Source organism: Petaurus breviceps, unplaced genomic scaffold (assembly GCF_028583685.1).
Source record: "Petaurus breviceps papuanus isolate PSGF00001 unplaced genomic scaffold, PetGlider_PUasm1.0 91133, whole genome shotgun sequence".
In the NCBI taxonomy this organism is placed as follows: domain Eukaryota; kingdom Metazoa; phylum Chordata; class Mammalia; order Diprotodontia; family Petauridae; genus Petaurus; species Petaurus breviceps.
Window position 1 is genome coordinate 25,964,065 of NW_027187419.1, and position 6,000 is coordinate 25,970,064.

The window sequence follows — 6,000 nt, forward strand, 5'->3', positions numbered from 1 at the left end:
TGATGGTGCCTTTTAGCAGGATATAACTTCCTTCCTTATCTCTTTTAATTAGATCTATTTTTGCTTTTGCTTTGTCTGAGATAAGAATTGCTACCCCTGCAATAAAATACTATTTAAAACATAAAAGAAAAAAAAAGAAAAGTGTAAATATGACTTGTGATGTCCAGGGATGCAGTGGATAGCCTTGGTAGCTTTGATTTCTGACCAAGCTCTAAGCATTCCATAGCACCTATTTCAGCTGCCTTCATGAATGTTGGGACAAAATGTTCTCATCTGCCCATTCTGGGAGCAAGAATCTTCACAGGTTTGTGGTAGATAGTTACCTAATTCACTGTCAACCTGACTCCAGTTAGGTAGCTTCAACCTGCTTTAAGCCTGTGTGCTGAGACAGTTTTACCAGGGTTTGGTGGTTGCATATATACATGCTATAGCTTCTTGGAGTCATATATGAGAAATGGATGGTAGACACTAAAGTGTATGGGGTATTCAGGGAGGACTAGCATTTCCACTGGAGGGTTTGTTAATCCCTTTTCATGGCTTCTCATTAGCTTTAGTATTTGTTCTTTGAATTAGTAATCTGAATGAATTTCTTTCATTACTGACTGGTTTGATCTCCACACTGTCCAGTAGATTCTCAAAAATCATCTCCAGCACCAAAATTTGAAAACATCAGTTCTGCAGGGCACAGCTTTCCTTATAGTTAAACTATCACAGCTATACATTACTACTGACTACTGACTACATGTGTCTTAGTTGTCAAGATGATATTTATCTTTTTAAGTGTGTTGTCTAGATTTGCCCTAGCTTTCCTTCTAAGGAGCAAGAGTCAATTCATTTCATGGTGGCAATAGCTGTCTATAGTGACCATTATGTCCAATAATATAATAATAAAAATCTGACACTGTTGCTTGTCCCTCTATTTGCCAGGAAGTGATGGAACTAGTTGTCATGATCTTAGTTTTTGCATGGAGCTTAAAGTAAGTTTTTATATTATCCTCTTTTATCTTCATCAAGAGGCATCTTTGTAATTCTTTACTTTCTGTCATGAGAGTGGTACTTTCTGTATACAGAGGATTGTTTATATTTCGCCTGGAAAGCTCAATTCTGGCTATTGATTTATCTTTCAAGGCATTTCACATTATGGACTTTGCATATAAGTTAAATAAAAAAGGTGATGATATTCACCCCAGTCATATACTTTTTCCACTCTTAAACCAATCAGTTGTTCCATGTTCAGTTCTAACTGTTGCTTCTTGACCCACATACAGGACCCTCAGGAGACAAGTAATATTATCTGGTACTTCCAATTCTTTTTAAACTTGCCACATTTTGTTGTGGCCCACAGAGCTTTATATACATTATTTCATTGTGATATAATTGAAATTTCACTGGTTTCAGTCACAGCACATGAGTTCAAATCCTTCTTCTAATGATTATTACCATACTTGGATTTTAGTTATCACAAATGTAAAATGGGGGAAGTAAGAATAGATGATCTCTGAAACTAATTTTATCTTTATATCTATGATACTATTGTATTGGGCAGTGGAGGGGGTCAGGAGCGGGGGGAAGGATCTAATTCTTTTCAATACAATTACCTGATGTAAAAACAGAAATAATGGACTACAACATAAAGGTACCATAGAATCAATATGCTAGCAAAGCACAAATACTACCTATGCCTTCTTGTCTCTAAATCAAACTTATAAACAGTAATTCGTTTAATAAAAAAAAAAACTGATTGAATTAGAAACAGGCCACTGGCTAGATAAAAATTTGTCATGCCCTGACTGATCTTGAAAAGATAAAAACTCTCAGTCCTGAGATAAATCAAAGGAGTTTGATGTATAGTTGAGACATATCTAGTAGAGAGCAAAGACATACACCCTACATGGAGACAGAAACACAGAACTGAAAAGCATTCAAGATAGGAAATAGCTTAAAGAAACAATACTTATAGAAAGAGAATAGAGAACTTGATATGAACTTAGGGGAAAAAATATTCCTGGGAGCTGAGATGTGGACTCTGGAGAGAAGTAGGCCCAAGATGCACAACTGAGTAACAAACTGAGCACAGATAGCATACTAAAGGGGAAGCAATGTGGGGCCCCTATAAGAAAGGACATCCTGAAGTACTAGAAGCCAACTAAATTTCCTAAATGTATGCCTCACTACTGCTGTATACTTTTCATGTCCTCTCTTCTTAGTGGTACTGTGTGTATCTATGGGAGTATGTGCCTCAGTTTTACAGGTGGAATATTTTCTGTTTTGTATTCTTTCTTTTATTCTTTTAAGTATATTTATTGATTTTTTTGCTTTTTGGGGGGCAATTGGGGTTAAGTGACTTACCCAAAGTCACACGGCTAGTAAGTATGTCAAGTGTCTGAGGCCAGATTTGAACTCAGGTCCTCCTGACTTCAGGACCGGCGCTCTATTCACTGTGCCACCTAGACACCCTCTACCCCCCCACTGTGTTTTGTATTCTTACTACATGATTTTAGTAAGTGCTTTTGCTTTGAGATAATTTTGCTTATTTGCTGACTATTACATTATATATCGTAAAAGTATGGGCCAACCAAAGTAATATGGAACCTATAAATATAGCTAATTCAACCTAGAAATTTCTGAGTGCTGTGTTGGTAAAATAGCTTTAGGGACTATGCTATTTTTTTTTTGGAGGGTAAAGTCTAGAATAATAGTCTTCTTTCCAGGAGATCCAACCTGATAGTGCATATTGGGAGGGTAGCTCCAGAAAGTAGTACTACAGTATGATCCTCAAAAATTCAAGAAGAAAAACAAAAACTGTGTTATATCATAGGTGATATTATCTTTATTTTATAGATGAAAAAACTGAGTTAGGAATAGGTTATGTGACTTGTTCAGTCTCAAAGTTGTTGTATTTTGAGGTGGACTTTGAGCCCAATTCTTCTTAACCCCAAGGGAAGAATCATACACATCTCTTCTTCAGTTGGCAACCAGATAGTAACAAGTTATTTTTGTTGATCAAGATATAAATTTGATTCTCTAAAATGCTAAGGTGACATCTGCCCTGATTATTTAGGTGAAAATGCTGTACTACCTTAGCAGTCCACAATGTGGTCCAGGTAGTCATGAGCAAACATGAATAAGAAGAAGCATATTTCAGCAGAGGTTTGATCAGAAAGTCCTTGCCTTGGCACAATGAATTCTGCTAAGACTCTCTCCAGATCTGCTGACTCCCTGTGTTTACTGAACCCTGGCCTATTCATGTGATTCATGACATCAGACGGTCCTAATTTTGATCACTAACCTGGTCCCTTTTGTGCAGTTGTTACACATATTAATGATATTCTGCTATTGCTATGCACCTCAAGTAAAGAAAATGATGATAATGGCCATTGCAACAGAGTTAAATGTATACCATTCACGCTATGCCATATCACAATTGATGTAAAACAGTGTTTTATAATAGGTTCAACTTTATTCACTCTCTTTTATGTAGCTGCAAAATAAAAGGGGAGACAAAAAAGGACCTTGAAGCTAGTACTTAAATAACTACTTGATCTCTAGAAAAAGTATGACATTCAACAGATTAAATATGTCAACCTGTCCATCTATTTATTCCATAAGAATTTATTGAATGCCTTGCCTAGTAAAGCACTGAGTATAGTATAAAAATTTACAAGGCTTGGTCCCTACCTGATAATAGGCTCTGAAAGGCTTCATCAACTGTTTTCCTGTAATTTTTGATAACCCTTTGGTATAAATGGGGATATCAAATCCACACCCTAGATTCCTCAGTAACTAGTACTATCAATATTAGAACAGAGCACAAAGGGGCCTAAGGATTTATCACTGAGTGTTATGTAAGTTTCCATGTCTTTTTTCCTGTAATTACACCAAACTCTATATGCATTAACATCATCTATAATTGAGACAATTATCTACTAGTCTTTCACATGATGATGACAGCATGCAAAAGAAGGATTCACGTAAGAACTTATCCATGACATTATGTACTACTCAGTTGGATCAGTACTTTGGTTTTACTGTGAGCTTCAGGAAGGCCAAGCTCTCTCCCTCTTTCTCACTTTTCCCCCTGTCCTGTCTAACATATAAGTATCTTTACATATGTGATTTGCATCTAAATATATATGTACATATTTAGAGAGATAAAGAGAGCTGTATATAGATATGTGAATGTATACAGCCATATGCATTATCATGTATATCTATAGATATAAATAATATAGATGTACCTGAAATAAACATTTCACAGGTTATATGGCATTGAATTCTATGGTATGCATTCCAAATACAAAGTGAATGACAAAATACAGCAAACTAAATCCAGAGCCATAAATATCTTTTGGGACTGACATGTCCAAGCACTCAATATAAAGTCTATATCTATTCTTTTCTATAGCTATGAAGTTCAGAATCATACAATCTACCATAAGCATCATATCTTGTTCCTCTACTAGGTCATTTGTATCCCTTATGATTCAAGCTCAACATCAAATATCAAAACAGAATTACCACCAGTGAAGTGTTGCAATATAGCCAACCTAGTAGCATCAAGTGAACAACTTTCAGCACAACTCCCCTGTACTGGTATAGAGTCAAGCACAAGCAGCTCTCCTGAGGACTGATGCTGTGAATAATTTTGAAGTTCTTATCACAAAGTATAGTGAACTCTCTATTTATTCAGAAATAAATTCACAGAAACAAAAGTACAACACTCACAACAATATAATACAACATAAACAACTTATTAGTAAAGTGGTGACATATTCTTAAACAATAGATATCATTCAGTAAGTCACAATCTGAATTAAACCATATAAAGTACCCATTTAAAATCTTTTTTCATCTTGACTAGAGACTGTCTTCCAATCATCCTTAACTCAATAATCATTTAGAAGCAATCATTCTTAAGGAGTACAAAGTACAAAGTACCCCTAGGTCACAGTCTTAATCTTATCAGTCAGCACTAAGTATTCAAGTAGAGGTCCTCTCATCTTGGCTCCAGGCTGACTCTGAAACTCCATGCTCCCAGCTCTTGCCTGAATTCACCCAACTGTCACCTAGATTCACAGGTAGGCAGCTCCCAGCTTCTAGTCCAGCTCCAAACATCAAGTTTAGCAGAGTTACAACAATATTCACACACATTGCTGGCAAGTATCATTAATCCACTTTCTGACTATGCAATCAACAAAGACAGTACAGACAGACAGAGTGCTAGCACCACAGGCATCCTTCCTCCTAGTTCTGCTTGGTACCAGCTCATGCTTGAGCTTTTATATCATCAGCTCCTTCCTGTTCCACCGTCGTCTTATGTCCTTCCTGTTCTGGTCTTTGGTAAGTTCCTCCCCCTGTGCACTACACAAGTTCTCTTTCAAACAAACACTTGATATAATCACAGGCAAGGCTCAAAGACACTTGAATAACTGAACAAGAAGTTAAGTACCATTTTGCTTACCATTACAACTGGCCATTAAAGGAATGTGGAGATATCTCTAATCAGCTGTTGCAAAGTAATCTGGAACCAGGGGAAGGTAAGGTAATATAAGCAAAATTCTTCACAGAAAAAAAAATGAAGCCAACTTTCAAGTGATGTCATACATACATGACCCTCTGGGAAGCTCTAGAAGTCAGTATATTGGTAGTATCTCAGAAGCAGAGCTGCTCATTCTCCCTTTTTCCAAAAGTCTTCTTTCATATTGTATTGTTGAGTCAGAGATGAAAACATTAGGCCCTCCAAATAGCAGAAGTTGTCACATATTTTAGAAGAATTCAAGCCAGTGAAATAAGTATTTGTTGAAAATACATCTGTGCTAGACAGTTGAGAATATAAAATATGTGGACCTAGCCTATCTAACATAGTTGAGCAGAGCAGATATACGATGATGCAATTGTTAAATAATGAAAAAGAGGTGAATGCAATTGTGGGGAACAATATCTCCCTGAGTTTAGCCTCTCTTTAAAAGAGCTAACTCTTCTTCAAATTCTTGTCCTACC